Source organism: Myotis yumanensis, unplaced genomic scaffold (assembly GCF_028538775.1).
Source record: "Myotis yumanensis isolate MYYU_CA2020_CCGP unplaced genomic scaffold, mMyoYum1.0.hap1 SCAF_3, whole genome shotgun sequence".
NCBI lineage: Eukaryota > Metazoa > Chordata > Mammalia > Chiroptera > Vespertilionidae > Myotis > Myotis yumanensis.
This window is the reverse complement of record NW_027223754.1, coordinates 55,430,434-55,451,248: the sequence shown is the minus strand read 5'-3', so window position 1 is coordinate 55,451,248 and position 20,815 is coordinate 55,430,434. Positions and strand designations below refer to the sequence as shown.

Sequence of the window (20,815 nt, the reverse complement as noted above, 5' to 3'; positions counted from 1 at the left end):
AACTGCTAAATTGAAACCTGGAGGATGGGTTGGAATTTAGTCACATGAAGAATGGGTGGTGAGTATTTCATCAGGGAACAATGTGGAGCAACAGACTTGGAGGGTGTGTGGTAATTCCAAGGAACTAGAGAAAGGTCTGTGTGGTGGTGGTCGAATTTACTAGGGAGAAAGTTATAGAGATCAGGTGTAAAAGAAGTCTGGGCTCTGATCATAAACCCATTATCAAACCAGGTCAAGGAGTTTGCAATTTTACAAATGGCAAAGAAATGTTTTTGAAGCACTATAAACCATTGAGAAAATTGTTATAGAAAGATTACACTGTAACATGGACCACAGAGTGGAAGGACACAGGGTGCATATTTAGGAATTGTGAAAATAAAGCTTTAGGCTAAAGGTGATAGTAGTCTGCATTAGGGGAGTGATAGTAGTGGCGATGCTAAGTGGATGTGTGTGTGCGGGGTCGTGGTGGTAGTGGTGGTGGTTTAGTCACGTACACAGGTCACTAGACGGTGCAGGGGGATAGAAGCGGATGCTATTTCCGAGGGTAGGGATTACATTAGTATAATAGACTAATGGGAAAAGTAATAGGTACATATTTAGACAAATTGACTTTGAGATGCCTATGGAATAAATGGATTGTATGCAGTTGAAGGTAGTGTCTGAGCTCAGGAGAAAATTTGGGGCTGTGGCTGTAGATTTATGAGTTATCAGCACAGAGATGGTTTCAAGCCCTAGGAATGGTTGGAAAGTTTAGAATGCAGAGTCTATGGAGTGAGAAGAGGAGTTAAATTTAGGGCAATAAGATCAATGTCCTCTCTCCATGGCTCACTTTCCTTTAAAAAAAATCATACTTCTCTTTCATATGGATGATGGCAAGATTCACAAAAGTGACACACCCACAATGCTTTAAGTTATTTAAAGAAAATTTTGGAGAACACCGATATGAAAATATATTAAAAAAAAATAACCTGGACTCCACAACTAACAATAAAGTGGTGAGATAATTTTTCCAATGAGAACTTTGATCAAACAGAGTCCTGTCCCTTCAACATAGTGGTACATGCAATGAAGGAGCAATTAACTCTACATCTCTGCTAGAGACACAACTAGTACTTGGACTGGTAATTGGTCTCTGATTGGCCTCATGACCCTTAATAAGCTACAGACAATATTTTTAGTGTTGCTACACTTTGATTTACAACTTTTGTAAGAGCAGTCTAAGAAGCCATCTGTAAGATTTCCTAAAGGTATTCATTCCTAAAGTAAAGATTCATTTCCTGAAGTATTCATTAATTAATTTCTCCATTGATTTTTTCTATCATTTTAAATATAATTTTGCATGTTTCATGATAGAGTTAAATATTTTCAAATATCTGCATTGATTTTCAATTCCAGAACATTTTTTCCCCTTTTGTAATAGCTCACCCATTAATAGAAAGCTTACCACCCTGTGGTTTTTGAGGAGCATAAGGGCCTTTCATTCTTAGGAAATAACTCTATAAACACTTAATAAATTTATGTTTGCAAGAACAATAGGACATATCATACAAATGATCACTGAGTCCTGCCTTTACAAAGAAAGCATTCAGTAAGAGAATGTAATTTATGTTTTAATTTAAAAACAGTTATGATAGAAATGGCTTCTATGTAGACATTAGCAAATGTGACCAGAGAAAGTTTTTTGTTACACTCAGACCTTAGGCAATCAGTTCTGAGTGAATTTGTTTTACCAAGAGGAAAGATTTATTCTGTCAATCAAGCTAGGGTGAGACCAGAGAATAGGACTTGGCTTATATTGAAGCCTCCATTATAATCCTCTTTTATAATCTTTTTGTTTTTGCACTGTAACATTTCTTATCTCTGAATGTAGTGGTTCCGTCCTCTTTCCCTACTTGACAAAGGTGTGTCTTCATGGAGAAGGTAGAACTCCAGCTGAAGAGGGAAGCGTCCATATTGGAGAAAAGGGCCTAGCAGTTCTGTTGGAGAAAAAGCATGGTAAGTTTGTGTAATAGAGGAGAAAACATGCTTTCCTGGAATGGCAAGTCCTCCCTGGAAAACCTTAGGGGAAGCTTCAACTGTACATATTAAGTGGTTCTAGCAGAATATCATAATCCTGAAAACATTGGTTCATTCATCTAAGTTTTTTAAAATGGGAGAAAGGTATTTTAATTAATATCCCTTCAAATACACACACACACACACACACACACACACACACATCCCTAAGTCCTTTATGTGTTTTTTTTTCTGGATAAGATCCCTAGAATCTATCATCATTCCAACTCCACTGGCATACACCTTGATTGAAATATTAATTTTTATACCTATGATAACATTTATTTCTTTTAGTTATAGTTTAAAAGTAGATTTTTGCTTTGTAAAATCTAGGCACTGACAGAATATAGATAATCTAAGCTTCTGTAAAAAGCTAAATTTTCTATAATAAGAGTGTCAAAATTATGTATTATATAGACAGAAGAAAAAAATTCCTACCAAAAATAATGAGGCTACAATGTGCATTTATTTATGTGTAATATAATTAGATTATGGATTCAAATTTGATTTACTAAGTAACTGGATTTTGATTTATAAACTTAAATGTGAAATTATGGAACTTCTCACTTCAGTGTCCTTCCTATACATTATATAAGAATGTTATTCATAATCGAACTTGAATTTATTCATAGAAATATAGAATAGTTGAGCCTACCAGGTCCTTGGGATAACTCATCCAATGGTTCCTCCTGACAGGGATTTGAAGTCCCTTTTCAAACACATCACCCTTTTCTGGAAACATTCAAACTCATTGATGTCTCTCCAAATGGACAGTCCCCAGAAAAGGTGCTCATTTCAACAATGGTCTCAGCAGCGTAGAGAGGGGTTCTCGGCTTCCTCATTTCAGAAGTCATATTCTCTTGATACAGCTCAAGAGTGTATTAGCTTCTGCAGAAACAACTGTTTGACTCGGTTAAAACAGAATCCTCAAGTCTTAATAAAATCTACTTATATTACCTCAGGGATGGGAAACAAATTGGATTCCTCTTAAAATCAATTCAGTTCAAAATACAATGAAATCCTTTAGAATCTGTAAAAGATTTGTTATAGTTATATTCAAATGTGCATTCCCAGAATTTGAGGTGATATGTAAAGAATAATCAGGAAGAGGGTAGGCTTGCAAGCTATTTTCAGGATTTAAAAATACATGGGGAACATTTGGTGACTATTGATAATAAGGGTGGAGAAATTAAAAAGACAAATCAAATGTTTTCCCTTTTAGCTGGAATCCTATTAACTCTATGTTAGAACTCCATTTTGTGAAGTTCTAAGGTTGTATTTATATACATACATACATATTTATATCTGCAATATATATTTGCTTAATAAACACAGGAAATATATACACGATTCTTGAATAAATGCAACATATCTGCTGCATAAATTCAGTTGAAACATTTTGAAACTAGTGTCTTCAAAAAGCAGAAAATCTGAATATATATATTTAAGAACATTTAGTGCAACTCCTGGTTGTAGATTAAAACCCTGGTTTATAAAATTCATAAAAGTGTTCCTCATCCCCTGTGACTGGTGGAATATGGGCTGGAAGAACCATTTATATAGCTTACTGCTTTTGTGGCTATTTTGTTATGACCATGGTCAAGTTTTCCTTTGAGATCCTCACTTAGATAAAATCTCTCCTGTATGCACCGTGTGTAACAGCCCTGAAGAAGCGCTCTCCCTGGCTTTCTCATGTCTGTGCACATTTATTATAGTCAATGCTATGAATGAAAAGCAACTTCCTTTCAGTTGTCTCAAAAAAATGATTTGCTATTTTCCCCAATCTAGTCAGAAACACTCCCAATTCTGTAATGCATAGTACATTTTAGGTAAAGCAAATGGAGAAGTGTCTGTGACTTTTCAGTTTGGAAATCTTTGTTTTGCCTGCTTTGTCTGCTGGCAGTCCGGAGTGCTCATTAAGCTTTAGTGTCTCTTGGTTTCAGGATGTGTGTTCAGCGATTCTGGCCACCAGAGAGTTCCCTCGCTCAGAGTCCAGCCTCTTCTGGTTAGGAGCCACCACATCTGCAATTCTGTTTTTCTATTGAGCTGGGATGCCGTCATCATTCTTCTCCCTTTTGGTATGAGTATGATATGCTGGTGGAAAAGCCCAGTTATTTTTCATCAGGTGTATATGTTAGTATGTGTACAGAAACAATTTTTGGCCATCAGTGATAGCATGGATATTTGAAAGAAATTCTTTCTACTATTTATTAATTTCTAATATATGAGCCTTTTATTGTATATTTGTGAATATCTTTATGGCGCATCAAGCACTGGGTATACTACTATTAAAGCCTAAAGAGGTAACGAAAGGCAATCTTATCTTAAGCTAGAGCTCTTTTCTAAAATGGAATATGTTTCTTAGAAAAATAATCTCAAAAGTTTTTATCTTATGACTTACATATGCCTTGAAGCCACTCCTTTGACAGCATAGTTTGGCAAATTTCCTTTTGGTTGAGAAGGAAGCTCAATACTCATAACTATTTCAAGTTGTGGCAGGTGAAGGGAAAGGTGAATGACAGGATTGCAAGCATAGCACAGGCACCTGGCACATGTTAAGGATTTTAGGCTGCTCCTTGCAAGAGCAAAGAGCGGCAAATTGAAAATATCTGTGCCACTCCTATAGGATAATTTTTTTGTTTGAAGAAAGTCAGTTTGTAGGTTTCGGATGGATCCAGTTGTTCAACGCAGACCCAGATTTCACTAACATGTCTCATTCTAATTCCTCCGCATGCTTTGGTTGTAATTGCTAAAGAAATAGGATCTATATTATTAATGCATATTTTTATTCCATTTACCTATCATCTCAGAAATGTCTATTTCTTTTCTTTTCTTTTTTTTTTTGAAATGTCTATTTCCTGTTATCTGACAATTGCTGATGTCTCTGCATTTGAAGTGCAGGTTGTGGTGAGGTTAGAGTTAGGGCTTAGCATCAGTCCCTCTCTGATGTAGTTATGGTAAGTAGATGCTAAAGATATGTTTGAACTTTGTAACAGTTTTAAAGAAAATTCAGAATGCATAATATACTTATGTAAGTATTACATTTTGTTTTTTCTTTCTTCTTGTTCCTTTTGGAGATTTACTGTGAACTTTTGGTTCTTTGAAGACGTTTTTCTTTCCTGTCCTTTGATACTCAAACTATTTTTTAAAAATTTAGAGATAATCACATTGGCTGTCTTCATTTCATTTCCTTGGACCTGATTTCCTCTTGATTGTAAATTTGTCATTGGGGAATCCTTTTCTTCCTTTAGGCCAAACAGCTGTTTTTTATTTTATTTTATTTTATTTTATTTTTCTTCTTCTCCTTTCCTTTTTCCACTAAGGCGGTCAAGTTCCTTTGGGGGTGGAGGGGAACTTTAGTTCATTATATTCTTTTCTTTTATACCAACATGTACAACAAGAAATACAAATTGCTTTTGACCTGAGAGTTGCTGTAGTATTTGGAGGTATTCATTTAAATACCTTTGCATTTCCCAATGGTAGTACTTCTTCCAACCTTCAGTTAATACCTAGTTAGCAACTTACTATAGCTAATTTACTTTTATCTGTAAATATGAAAAATGTGTTCTTAGCCATGTGTTCGTTGGTTGCTGAAAATAGTGACATTTGTTTAGCTTTTGTTCCTATTTTTCTGTGCTTTCACATTCCACTTATGAATACCAAGGACTGGTTAACACAAATCATTAATCAAAAGCCTATTTCAGACACTGCCAGTGTTTGGGGCACTGATTATTCCATCTATACAGTGTACAATATCTTCGAACTGAGTGGCTCTTTACATGTCTGGTGTTGAGAACCAATAGATTTTGTTAGTATGAAATTATGTAATCAGAATAGTGACGAACAATACAGATGCAATTCAGCGCAGACAACTGTTAGTAAAATTAGGCAAATCAATCTTAGTTTACATTTAACTTGACAAAACGATAATACATAAAGTAGTGAAACTCACACACGTTTGCTATATCTTTTGAAAACCAGGATATCGTCCAGGCTCAAGTGATCTTACTTTGCTTCTCTTCATGGAAGGAACAGGACAAACATAATATTCACTGGTAACAGAACAGTCTATTTGCTCTTTCTTCCCTCCCTCCCAAGGATTTGATATGTAGATTAATTTGACTGAACCATACATTATAGAAACACAAATAATTCCGTTGCACATTGGCTGGGAAAGCAATTTTGCTTTCTTTGTATGAAAACTGTTACTTTTTTTGCACTTGAGTACTTGAAGTCCAAGGCTTTCTTGAAGATGGGAGAGGGAACTAGATCAGCTCCAGTCCTCATCGCTGCATAGTTCTCTGAAATAGGAACATCAACCAGCACTGTTGGCATTTTGAAATAATGTCTGTCATTCTCTCTGCTCCTTTTTATTCTTCCTCAATAAAAGGGAGGCTGCAAAGCCCAATGACAGTGCAGCATCCCTTGTCCTCTACTTTGTGCTAAAACTATGGGAAAATCTTTGCCTTCCTGTGATCCTGTCTCCAGCCGCTTTTCCTCTCTTTGTGTGCTCTCTTTCTGTTGCTTTGGGGAAAGGTCTGCTGTCTCCAGCGATTCATTGATAACGGAATGGGTGAATTCACTGTGAGATGTTGCAAAATGCCCAATGGGAGACTGAATTCCAATCAAGAAATAACTGATGCTGTATTTCAATGTCCACTTGGCTCTTGCATCTTCAATTCAGTTAAGAAATGAAGAACAGCAGGGAGAAGACTCACAATCAGCCCCTCTCTTTTGAGAGAAGAGAAGGTGTTGGAAATACAGGCGATTGCAGATAGAAAATTACAGGTCTGTGTGGCCTCCTTTCTCTTTGTTTCTATGTTTGCTTTGTGAACTATCCCGCCAGCTTCCAGGCTCAGCACCCTCCGTTCTCTTTGCTGCTGTAGGAATAGCATTGCCACTGCTAAGGTGCAATTTACCTTGAGAGACTTCGCTGGAACCCCTCTCAGCTGTTGCTCTAAGGCAGTGGTTCTCAACCTTGGCTGCACATTAGAATCACCTGGGAATCTTTTTAAAATCCTGATTTCTGGGCCTCATCCTCCGGAAATTCTGTTTCTTTGTTACTAATGTTGTGGCCCCACCCCATAACAAAGAAACAGAATTTCCGGAGGATGAGGCCCAGAAATCAGGATTTTAAAAAGATTCCCAGGTGATTCTAATGTGCAGCCAAGGTTGAGAACCACTGTTCTAAGGTATCTAGGCCAACTCTTGTAATAGGAAAGAGCTATTTTCTATGACAAAACTCAGCCGAATTTACTGTCCTGTCACTTGCCAGCTTGATACTCTGTCCCTCCTGAGGTATGAACACCCCTGCTGAGATGGCTCCACTAGTGAGGTCACCTAAGATACAGCATCTAATTGGCATGTCAGCTTCATATGACTTTCCCTAGCCTGATCTTAGATACTCTGTGTCTGGCCAAAATTCTCACAGTGATTGCCAATTTGGTGACTTCTGCGATTTTAATCATGAATACAAGTCCTCTGTTATTCTCTTTCACAGGAGAGGAGCTGGCTAAACCACACATGTCCTTATGTTCCCATATTTCCTCACAGTTCTTGGATTATAAACTTTGAAAGTAATAAATACCTAGGTCTCTGGAACTTCAGAAAGAGAAAAGCTAAATTAAAAAAGCAGGATGTTTCACATAGCAAGCACACCCATAGATTTCTCTTCCCACATTCAAATCTGGAGGAGTGATTAGAATCTTTCACGCCTGAAAGCAACAAAAGGTATTTTTAGGTAGGCAAAGGCTTAGGCAGCACACTGCCTAGTTCAGGTAAAAGAAGAGAATGAAGTTGTTTTTACATGCCTTTCTGCCTGAAATTACTGAAATTATTTTAAAAAAATGAAAACTAACCTTAACTATAATAAACTAAGAAAGAGCCACATTATCAAACCACGTAATATCTTTTAGAAAGAGTGATAATCTAAACCTAAATGAATAGGACAAGAACTAGTATATATCTTTTCAGAAACCATATATATGTCTGGTTAATTTGCTTCAGTATAAGTCAGAGGATCCTAAAGGACCCTAATAAAAAATTCTTTACTTGGGAAGATGGGTATTTGGGAATGGGCAATAGGATATAGTATCCAATCCCCCCACTATAAGACATCAGGGGAAGGAAGGCCTAATGAAGGACATGCCATTTTTAATTGCTTTGAACTGTGGTAATGCAAACATTTCAAGGGAAGCAGCAACAGGGAAATCAGCTTTCTAGCTGCTTAATGATGCTCTTAAGCAGAGATAAGTTAGCATTCAAATATAAAACAGAAATGAGAGTGTTCCACGTCTTCACTGTGAATCCCGGGGCTGTACAGTAAAATGGCATTCGATCAGAGAGAGCTACTTGGAAGGCAGCAATGACTTCAGTCTGAAGATGAATTTACCAATTTGGCAGAACACACTTTCTTACATGAAATAATTGAATCAAGGCTGCTCAGTTATTCTCTAACATACTGGCCCCTCTTGTCCCCAAGTAGCCAAAGAATTGAAAAGGCACTTAAAGCTATCAATAGTCCAGCCTGTAAATTAAGCACTAAGGAAATAATTAAATCAGTTTACAATAAAAAAAAAATAAGACCTGAGACAGACACCACCAAACTACTCTTATGCAAAAGGCAACTTTAGAAAGACCTATGGCAATTCAATAATGAACTATAGATAGGATAAATCCTGCAAGAGATCTATGCCTGGATACTTAAAGTTTATTTTTTTAAAAAGTTTTAAAAACAAAGATGGTGCAAAACAAGCAGCGACACCAGAAAACAAAGAAAAGTTTGAATAAGACACTTTTTTACATGAGTAAAAAATAAAATAAATGAGCTGCTTAAAATAAATTATTAAAACTAAATATAAAAATATGATATGATAAAACAGAATCAGGTTTTTAGAAGGAGCTAAAAGAGGAACTGGAAATCCATATTAAAAGCAGATGGATGTAGAAAAACATTTTTGAAATCAGTGATATGGAAGACAGTCCTAGGAGAGAAAGCCCATGTAACTATATGAAATAAGAATAACAAACTGAATATGATGGGATAGAAAATAATAGATTAATAGAGCAAGGCACAAAAGGGTTTATCATGATGACATTGCTAGTACCTACGATACAGTAGAAATTGTATAAAGGTCCAACCAGAAGAAGCTTGTCACTAAAGCCATTGACATTTGCAGAACTGAATGGAGAAGTGTCCATAGACAATTTTGTATGGACCACAAAATTTTGAACCAAGCACAAATCATAGACATAAAAGGAAAATGGAAATGTACTTATAATTATTCAATAACATAATTATAGCATTCATAGATCTTTCTAAAAAAATTACTTAGAGACAGAATCCAGTTGACTGAAATATTAATCCAAAGGGGAAAAAAACTGTGAATGAGATAGCATTATGTAAAGACTAGCAGTGAGCATTCTATCTGACAGAAAATGCATCCTCTTTGCAAGTGCTTTTGTTCTATTTGTAAAAGTAATGAGCTTAAAACAGGACAAAAATGAAAGCATAAGTACATTTAAAATTTGAAACAATAAAAACAAAATAAGGCAAATTATGATAAAACTGGAAAATAAAAGCAAAATTAGAAGCAGACAAATATCTAACCACTTGGACATTTTGAAATGTTTTCTACCTTTGAGTTCCTCTTGGTTCAAACAAGCAAATTTCAGAACAAGGAAAATCAGTGATATGGAAGACAGTCCTAGGAGAAGAAAGCCCATGTAACTATATGATTATAACATGCTAATTATTAAAAAAATGTGATACAGATTTAGCTTTACAGAAATAAAATTCATAGCAGTAAACGATCATTACAGTGAACTACAAATAGTGTAATTTAATTAAGCATTGAAGATAGAAATTTTACAAAGAGCAAGAAAAACACAATGTAAGGAGCAGTAGAAGGTATTGAGATAGAAATGGGTGTAGACTGGGATGCAAACAGAGATCGAAAGAACAGAGAGACTCAGATATGAAGGGGTTTATAGGATTGGGAAGTTAGTACTTCTGCATCCCAAATAGTAAAGAAAGACTGAAAAAGACCTTGAACAACAGGCCTAATAGATTTCTTACTCGACTGACTTAGTCCTGTATCAGACAGCATGCTATCTTTGGCCCACACCTACTTTCTTTATATGGTTTCAAGGTAGCCACAGTGAAGTCAATTGAGAAGGATCGCATCTAGAAAAAAACTTTGGATGGGCTAATTAATATATCCTCAAAAAAAAAAAAAAAAAAAAGGAACAGAAGCCTCAAAAGCGTTTGATGGAAGAACATGGTCCTGTCTGGACAAAATGAAAACAATGTTTCACTGCTTAAACCTTAAAATAATCTTTGGGTCCTCCAAGTGTCTGCTCTGGAAGATTCATAATTGCTACAGACTAGCAACCACTCTGTTTCTCTCCTAAATTCTTCCAAATGGTTACTCCCCCCTCCACAAGGAGCCTCATTCCAGATCTGATGAAGAGAACTGCCCCCGTTTAGAAATCCTGAACTTTGAGATGGGCATTTGGTTATTTCCCTGGAGGAGGAGGTGGCTGCCTTCTTTGGAAAGAAAGATACAAGTTGGGGTTTCAAGAGGAGGCTCTGGTGCCATACCTTAGTTATTCACTAAACATAGTTTCCTTTCTTTCATCCAGTGCATTATAGCTCAGCTCTCAGATATTTGTGTCTATGTGAATGAATTATTGCAAATGGTATCTGAAGAGAAAGTCGCATGTAATATTTATGTTTCTCCAAGGCCTTTTGCTTTTTGCCTTTTGCCAGAACGAGACTGACTTCATTAGCAGCCTTGGATTAAAAATGGCAGAGCCACAAGCTGGAAAGAGTATGGGTCCTTGAACCACAAAAGAGAGGAAAGCCTTTAGTAACCAGAAACCCTTGGTTGGTACTTATACAAATTTATTCTTTTATATTTGAGGCATCATATCTGGAGATTGCTTCTTATAGAAACTAGTTTTCTTTTATCAATAGATGGTACATTACTTTTATATTTCTTCTATTGTTATAATTTATTCCTTTTTTCTTTTTTTCATATGTAAAGAACCTAGTCTGTATTGCTCTTGGTCCACTGTCAGATTATTTTCTTAGGGTTTCTACATAGAAATTTGCTATATGAGATATAAAATAATTTTAAAGATTTGATAAATATTGCCGGAATTTATTCTAGAAAGATCTTACAAATTTTATAGTCTCACCAGAAAAAAAGGGTCAAATTTTTTTGGACTAATATTCTCTTTCCAGTGATTTTTTTCTTATACAACATATTGCTGCAAGGGTATGAATGCTGATTTCTGTGTATACTAGATACAGATGTCACTGTTTAAATTATTGGAGCTTTATTATATGTTTTAATATTGGTAACATGGACATTCACTTGTTTCTTCTCTAAAATGCCTGTTTGCTTCTAGCCATATTCTCTTTTCCTGAACTTTAGAAACATTTGTTAAGATCCTTAAAAAATTCCCTGGGGAATATTATATGAGATTTATTCATTTAGTATGCATTTTTTTGAAATTTAATATATTTACAATATTTAGCATTTCCAAACAGAAATATATTTTTATGTTTGCTTTGTTAATCAACCTCAGTACAAATGTGCACTTTTCTTCATGTACTCAGGCACACTTGCTTTTTAAGTATAAGTCAAACTATTTTATTATTTTCTTTGCAAGTATGAATGGAATGCATGCGATTTAAATTTATAGGGCAAACATGTTTTAAAAATCAATTGTACTTAGAATCATTTCTGTGCAAAAGATTTTGCTTTTCTCTAAGTTAATACTAGCCAACAATAACTAAAAACATAAAAGACTTGTCTGTTCTATTTTTAGGTTGGTTCATATAGCTACACACTTTCAAATATAGGCATTAATAGTTTCATCACATTTTTACATCAAACTACATCTGAGCACTATGTGTAGCTAAAGTTGCTACAATTTAAGACAAATTTCAGAAAGTTAAGCTTGTCTAGCACCGGAAGATAAAGATTGGGAAGAATTTAGAAATCAGGCCAAACCGGAAAAATTGTTAAAAACTGGGAATGTTTCGACCACAGAAGGGAAGGCTTGGTATAATAGATGTAACAACATATGTGAAGAGTTATCCTGTCAAAGGAATAGATTTTTCAGGTCTCTGCTGAATGAAAAATCTAGCACCAGAGTTAAAGGTCCAATGACAGAAATATTGATATAATGGTAAGTGAGACATCTTTTGACCACTAGAAATGTACAAAAGTGAGCAGGTTTTTTGTTTTTTCCCCCTTTATCCTGAGCTGAAGCTGGGCAGGCCATCTGTCAAGGACACAGGGTGAGACATTCTTGTACGAGGTCACAGCCTGGCCTCGACGTCCCTACGGTCCCAGCCAGCTGTGATTCTTTCATGAGAGTGTCATGCAGTGAAGGTGGTCCCTACGGTTAGTGGGGCCTCATTTTAGCCGTCTCAGCAGTGAGTGCTAGCGCCAGCTATGATTTTATTCTGTCTGTGCTGTCCAAATTCTGTCTGTGCAGAACAACTCCCTCTCCCCTGCACCTGCAGTTGAAAGTTCAGGTTGCACAATCAGGAGTTTACTTCTCATATTCAAATGGCTCTTCCAACAGCAATACAATTTCCTCTGCCACAATTAAATTTTCTCTCCCTTTAAAAAGATCTTGCCATATTATGTGGCAACCATTTTACTACACTTGATCTTAGCCAAAAGGCCGAGAAGCGATGTGTGGCAACCATTTAAAAAAAAAATCTCAAGTCCTATGCCCCAAGTTCAGAAGATTAAATAAAATGATGGAATCTGGAATAAAATATTCAGAATAATAGCTCTTTATAATTCAGGGCAGTTAGTGTATCTAGTCTCTTACAATATAATAGCTTATTTAAAAAGCAATCTTATGAGACCATCTCTTTTACATCTAAGCTTCTGAGGTCAAAAAATAAATCAAATCTAAGAAATAATGCATTGTGTAGGGACATTATAACTGTTATAACATCGTCTTTATGTCCTAATTTCTAGAAAATATAAATGAAGTCTGAAGGAATTGGACTCATAAGACTTGATGCAGATCTTAATTGGAGGGGAGGTGATCATACCATTCGCCACAAGCTAATTCACTTGGCATCTGCTTGCTACACTCAGGACCCATCAAAGTCACACTAGGCTGTGGTTGCTTTTTAATTTTTGTTTTTGGCAGAAAAACAACAACAACAACAAACACACATCAAAATACATTTTAGGATTTCTTAATTTTACTTCAGTGATTAAAAAACACACACCATTATCTTAAGTTCCTGACAGATCTAGGAAACTGGGTGATAGCACATTCTCTCCTTGTGCTGTATCTTATATTTCAGACTGCCTGGGCTCACTGAGGAAGGAGCCAAAACCCAACAACAGGAGGCATGCAGGAGGCAGTTGATCGATGTTTCTTTCTCCCTCTCCCTTCCTCTCTCCATAAAATAAACAAAAACATATTTTAAAAAAGGATTCAATTTGTAAGACAAGTTAGTTATTAAAAATATAAAAAGAATAAAATAAAACAGTGTGAGGTACCAAGTGCTTAAGAAATGATAGCATTTATTATTATTGCTTTATTATCTTCTATACTAATAAAAGAGTAATATGCTAATTAGACTGGACATTCTTCCGGACGTCCTTCTGGACAAAGCCATGGTGGCAGAGGCTGAGGCAGAGGTGGTTAGGGGTGATGAGGCTGGCAGGGGAGAGCGGTTAGAGGTGATCAGGCAGGCAGGCAGAAGTGCTTAAGGGTGATTAGGCAGGCAGGGGAGCAGTTAGGTGAAATCAGGCAAGCATGCAGAGTGGTTAGGGGTGATCAGGAAGATAAGCAGAGGGGTTAGGGGTGATCAGGCAGGAAGGCAGGTAAGCGGTTAGGAGCCAGTTGTCCCGGATTATGAGAGGGATGTTTGACTGCCAGTTTAGGCCCGATCCCATACCGGCAGTCGGACATTCCCCGAGGGGTCCAGGATTGGAGAGGGTGAAGGCTGGGCTGAGGGACACCTCCCTTTGTGCATGAATTTCATGCACCAGGCCTCTAGTTGTTATTACAAAAAGGAAAACAATCACCCTGGCCGGGTAATTCAGTTGTTCTCACATTGATGTTTCTCTCAAATCAATAACCATATCCCCGGGTAAAGATTAAAAAATAAAAAGGAAAACAGTTAATTATAAAGCCAACTACGTATCAGTATTTATGGAAATGTTCATTTGATCACCTAAATAATAGTTTTGACAGAGGGTCTCTTTCTGCTTTCTACAGATTCAGACTTTTTGGGTAGACTCAATTCTAGATGTAGGCAGCTTTTGTTGTACATCAATCACTCGCATCAGAATCTCTAAGACCCAAACTAGCATTTTAGAGTTAGAATCTTTCTGTTGTAAAGGCAAAGAAAGGGGAAGATGTTATTTACAATATCAACAGCTTATTTATTTTAAAGATCAGGCTTTCTGCTTCCAGAAAATTTTGTTCATATTGTCCTCTTTCACTATTGTCCCTTTTAGAAAATGAATGAATATAGCTAGGAGAAAAAATAATCTTTAGAAATCATCTTCAGTTTAAGCATAAAGCATTTACTTTGATTTACAAACAGACCTGTCAGGAAAAAATGTTGCAAATTTTCATGAAAGGTGAGCCTCAGGTGTAGATAAATATTAAAGAAAAAAGATGGGCTATTATTAACACTTTCAACAGTTATAAATATGCATACTGCTAAAGAGTTAATGTTATTATTCTTAAGCCAATGGTAAGAAACTGATGACATATTTTTATCCTTTGTACATCTGACCTTGTGCGGCGTTCACTCCCATGACGTGCAGCGCATCTAGAACCGGCCTTGCTTGGCATGCTTCATTACCCAGGAATACGTCCTTCTCCTGGGAACACTACGGGGGGTTCTGCTTCATGTGGGAAGAACGTTTTCTTTCAATAATAAATTTATTTACTAGATTTTAAAAATACATTTGTATTTTTGGAATTAGCCAAGTGGACTGTGCTTTTCTTATTGTTGGTACATCGAATTGAATGTATTCTTCCATAGTCAGTCTGCAGCCCTACCTCTCAAATCAGTTGTGTCATGTGCCAAAATCATTATCTTTCCCCCAATCCCTATATTACGTTTTGTTGTTGTTGCTAATCCTCACCTGAAGATATTTTTCCATGGATTTTTTAGAGAGAGTAGAAAGGAGGAGGAGAGACAGAGAGAAACATCCATGTGAGAGAGACACATCGATTGGTTGCCTCCCACATGGGCCTGGAGGAGGGTCAGGGATCAAGCCTGCAACTGAGATACATGCCCTTGACAGGAACCGAACCCAGGATCCTTCAGGCTGGGGTTGACGCTCTATCCACTGGGCCACACCAGCGAGGGCACTATATTTCTTTATATGACAGCAAATGGTCACCTGGGAAGTGATAATAGAAAGTCTTTAAAGACTTAAAGTTTTCACTTAGAAAAGAGTTTTCCATTTACCTCTAGGTGATTCTTTGCATTATGAAAGCAGATGGCCTTCTGATGTGAGGGCAGCATCTCCAGAATAGTTATATTCTACTTTATCACACGTTCACTTAAAAATGTCATAGCACTTATTAAACACCATCAAACACCAGCATGGTGGCAAGAATTAGGGTACAAAGGTGAAAATTTTTCTTGCTCTCAAAGAACGTACCATCTGATTGACCTCCGGTTTGAGGGAGGAGAGAAGCAGATAGCAAGTTGTATAAAGTGATTAATATTCTTTGAGAATTCATGTCAGGCCATCCATACACTTCTCCGACTACTCAAGCTGTAAAATAATTACATTATTTGTAACATTAGAGCAAAAAAATATTTTTATGCCATGTTTTGTGGTTTCTTCAATTATAAAAGTTATGCATGAACAAGATCACAAATAATTTTAAAAATACAAAAAAAAAAGATACAAGCTAAAGGATAAAGATCTTGCCTCTCACTTTCTTTTCCCTCTTTCTCCAACTTCCTTGCCGAAAGGCAAAAAGTACTAACAGTTCAGGGTGTTTCATTTGCAAGATTTGGTTACAAGGAACAGATGTCAATGTGTGTCTTTCCATTCGGGAGCATAGGCTTTGTGTTGCATTTGGATCATTTTCTATTATGTTTTCTAATTTCTTGTTGCTAATTTACGGAAAAGTTGTTTAGATTTCTATAATTTTGAACAACATTATTATCTGCTCCTATTTTAAAAATATGTTGAAATTGAATTACTCTATGTTCTATAAATGCCACCGACCCACAATTACATGATCATTCTATTCAATGCTGTTTTCCCCTGTTCATTTTCTTACTGTACTCTTTGAGGTCAATATTGGTTAGATGATATTTTAGTCAGGATATTTTTGGTTGCAAATAACATTTTGTTACCGTATTGCTTGTATTGTTACTGCAAAGAATACATTTAACTTGAAAAAAAACTTAGGCAAAAAGAGGAAGTTATTAGGAGAGCCCAACAGCTAGCTGGCAGCTGGCCTGAAATCACTGCAACTCGGCCCGAAGGACACGAAACCAGTAACTGCAGTGCAGCCAGGGCTCATTCTCTCACAAACTCATTTTAAATTTTCTCTTCATTTAGGCCTCATTTTCGGCAGCTATTGATCGCCCCCTCATTGGCAGGGACCACATATGCAGAGAGCTTCATGTGTCATGTCTCGAGGCGCCTGCCATTAGTTGGAACTGAATCTCTTTCTTCAGCTTCAGTTTAAAAAACAAAAATGAAAACAAAACCTGAGAAAGAATGATTGGCTCGGCTCGGCTCACATGCTCAACCTTAAACAATGAACTGGGGGTGGTGACCCCCTTCATCCCTACCATATAGCTGTGTTGCCATGGGGAGCAGTACCCCACAGAAGGGGATTATTTTTCCTAGAGGAAATGAATGGTGCTAAGCAGACAAACAAAAGGATGTCCATGACAGTGGGCCACCTAATCTTATTAGTAACTTTAATGGGATTGCATTTGAAAAATGTTTTTCTATGAAGTGTGATCTGTATAAATACTATAATATTTTGGTAGATACATTTTAACAAGCTAAGGAATTGGTTTTAAACTTTATGTTTTTAGTGTGGTTTTATCATTTCTCTAGATGACCTCAGGGATTGTATCTTAATATCTATTCATGTCATTTTAGCATTTAAAAGGATTTTAAAAAATTATCTAAATATACATTTTTTTTCATTTCTTTTCTCTCTTCCTTATTCTTCCCCCACCCCCACCTTATGTATTTATTTATTTATTTAGCCTTTTTCTTCTTCCTTCCCTCTCTCCCACTTTCCCTCCCTCTCTTGAACCTTGACCAATTTTAAGATTTGGGAAACAACTCTCAAAAGAACTATGACGATTCCTGGGGTGGTATTTCACTAGTAATCCCAAGCAAGAGACATGAAAAAAGAGAACAATCTTCAACTATCCTAAACACAAGATTAGAAGCAGGCAGAGATGAAGGAAACAAACCTGGACCAGACCTAGAGGACACTCACATGCCCCTCCCCTTCTCATCCTAGAACACTCCTGTCTTGCTGTCATTCAGGGAGTCAGATGGTCCTCAGGTACTGGGAGGTACATCAGCTGAATAAAACCTATCCTATCTAATAATAGACAAACATGGTAATTGACCATACCTTCGCTACACCTCCCATTGGCTAATCAGCACGATATGCAAATTAACCCAACCAAGATGGCGGCCAGCAGCTGAAGCGAGCTGGAGGCTTGCTTGCTTCAGTGATGGAGGAAGCCAAGGTTCCCCACCTGCCGTGGCCGGCTCTGAGCTCCTAAAGCAACAAAGTTTCAATTAGAGAAGCTAAACAAACCCCAGATACCTGCTTAAAGCAGGCCGTGGCCACAGAGCTGGAGCGAGCAGGAGCCGGCTCTTAGCTCCAGTGATGGCAACAAAGTTTCAATTATAGAAGGTAAATAAATTCAAGAATAAAAAGAAAAGAAAAAAAGGAGAGGTTGGGAGCTTCAGTCCCCAGCCAGCCTGAAAATGGCCCTCAGCCCCTCACCCAGACTGGCCAGGCACCCCAGTGGGGACTCCCACCCTAAAGGGGTGTGGCCAGCCTGAAAACAGCCATCAGCCCCTCATCCAGGCTGGTCAGGCACCCCAGTGGGGAGCCCACCCTGTTCCGGGACACCCTTCAGGCCAAACCAGCCGGCCCCCACCCATGCACCAGGCCTCTATCCTATATAGTAAAAGGGTAATATGCAAAACTGACCCTAACAGCAGAAAGACTGGGAATGACTGGTCACTATGACACACACTGTCTACTAGGGGGCAGATGCTCAATGAAGAAGCTGCCCTCTGGTGGTCAGGGCGCTCTCACATGGGAGGAGCTCTGCTCAGCCACAAGCCAGGCTGACGACTGCCAGTACAGTGGTGGTGGTGGGAGCCTCTCCTGCCTCCTCAGCAGCGCTAAGGATGTCCAACTGCAGCTTAGGTCTGCTCCCTGCTGGCAAGTGGACATCCCCCGAGGACTGCCGGGCTGCCAGAGGGATGTCTGACTGCCATCTTAGGCCCAATCCCCTGGGGAGCAGGCCTAAGCCAGCAGGTGGTCATCCCCCGAGGGGCCCCAGACTGAGAGAGGGCACAGGCCGGGCTGAGGGACCCCCCCCCCCCCCCGAGTGCACAAGTTTTTGTGCACCAGGCCTCTAGTTCTTTATATTTAGATCTTTCAAATGACTTCATAATAGTCATAAATACTCTATCTATGAGCAATTTTTGCATTCCGGGGGAAAAATCTCCTTAGCGACAAGTAATATTCCAATTTACAGCTAAATTGTACTTTGAGTTTTACTTATATTTTTGTTTCTTTTTATCAAAGAGATTAGATTTTTTTGTTATGCTGGCCATTTGCATTTTGACATGAAGATTTTGCAACCCTGAGATGCCTTCTTTATTATTCTGCTTTCTAAAAAATGTTCTACATTTCAGGACTTAACTGTACTTTGATGGTTTTGGAAGACTTCCAAATAAAGCTGTTGGGGTTTGATGCATTTAAAAGGGATAGAATCTTTTAAATGTCTATGATTTTACACTCTTATCAGATCAATCTGGTTATTGCATATTTTCCTCACAACTCAATTTCTTATTTTTGGAATTTATAGATGAAAAGTATAGAGTTATGTTATTTTTCCATTCTTAAAGCCATTTGTGTTTTCTAACTTTTTTTTTTTTTTGCACTAGACCAGTGGTTCCCAACAGTTTTTTGGCCAGCCCCCACCCCCACCCCCCAAGCATCTCTAAAATCCTGATGCGATACGCCCCCCCCCTCCTTGTGACATGTAATTCTTATTATTCAAAAAGTGAACTATTCTTGTGGAGGAAGCCTAAAAGGCCATTAACTTGGTCTAAACAAGCTTCCAAAGAACATGGCATCCATGAAAGAGAAAAATAAAAGAACAAAAGGACAATTGAAGTACTAAGAAAGAAATCACTAAAATGTTGTTAAAAATAATATGAAGTGATATGAAAAAATAAAAAATAAAGTTTCAAAACATATAATAGAGAACTGAAATGCATAAATATGTCACAATATATATTTATATACTGTATATGAGGCCCGTAGAACCATAAAAAATGCAAAAAATTCACTGTTAATAACTCATTCTTGAATTGCCCCCCTTAAAAATCAGATTGCCTCCCTGTGGGGCATGTGCCCCACGTTGGGCACAACTGAACTAGATTCTTCAAAGAAACAGCTATTGCTTTTATGAATCTATTAGTGGCCTGGCCCGGTGCATGAATCCGTGTACATTGAAAAGAAATTAATTAGAAGAAATATTTTAATACCGCTATTCGCCCTTTCTCTATAGAAGTATCAACCAAATTCACAATTGACAATGACAGATCAAAACACATGCATGCGATTGGCACCAGTGAGAGCTTTATATATATAGATAAACTTGCTTAATTAGACCTGCTCTCTGATTTAGTTAAACTTTTTCCAGCCCAGTGAAGCACCACAACTTCTCTTTCAGGTAATTGTCAGCAACACAGCAGTAAATATTAACACAAGCAGATTATTATTGTAGATCATGCAGGGAGAACAAAGGGTGAAATATTTAACTGTAGTAGTGTTTGATTGTATTCTGTGCAGTGAGAAAACCTGAAGTCATTTTCAAGGTTCACCATTTCTTACTTCTTTTCAGTTGGGTCAAGTTTCTAAGCTTTCTAAATCTCTGTTTTCCAGCTAATGAAAAGAAAATAGGATTCCACCAAGTCTCCTATCTACCTACTCCAGGACTTCGGTGAAGATCAAATGTTACGAGGCACGGGGAAAATGCTTCACAGACATTTGGTTAAAGTGTAAAATGTTTCCACCTGGCTATAAAGCAAGTTGTGTTCCTGGACTGAAGAAACTGCAAGGAGGCTAGTCACTAGGGAGAGGAAGCCGGGCATTGCTATGTGACGTCATTACCTGGATGGTCAGACACTTAGCATATTAGCCTTTTTTATATATAGATTATTGGTCCTCTCACTGTTATTTATTTATTTATCCATTTATTTATTTATATTTTTAATCTTTATTAATTTCTTCCTTTGGGAGTTGAGTCTTACTGTTACCTTTTTTTGATCCTTGAAGTGAATATCTAATTTTTTAGGTTCTTTTTTGTTTTCTAATGTATGTGTTTAGGATTATACAAATTACTCAACACCTTTTAGCCTTGTTCTGCAGGTTTATGGCATGTTGTGCTTTTGTAAACAATCTCTAATTTTAAAATTTATAGTCTCTGTAATCCTATTAG

At 37.3% G+C, this 20,815-nt stretch overlaps 2 pseudogenes; one reads left to right on the top strand and one right to left on the bottom strand.

Moving 5' to 3' along the window:
• LOC139006148 (developmental pluripotency-associated protein 2 pseudogene) overlaps positions 1 to 20,815 on the top strand; it is a 71,655-nt pseudogene that overhangs the window by 46,892 nt on the left and 3,948 nt on the right.
• On the bottom strand, positions 12,660 to 12,771 carry LOC139007705 (U2 spliceosomal RNA; annotated as a pseudogene).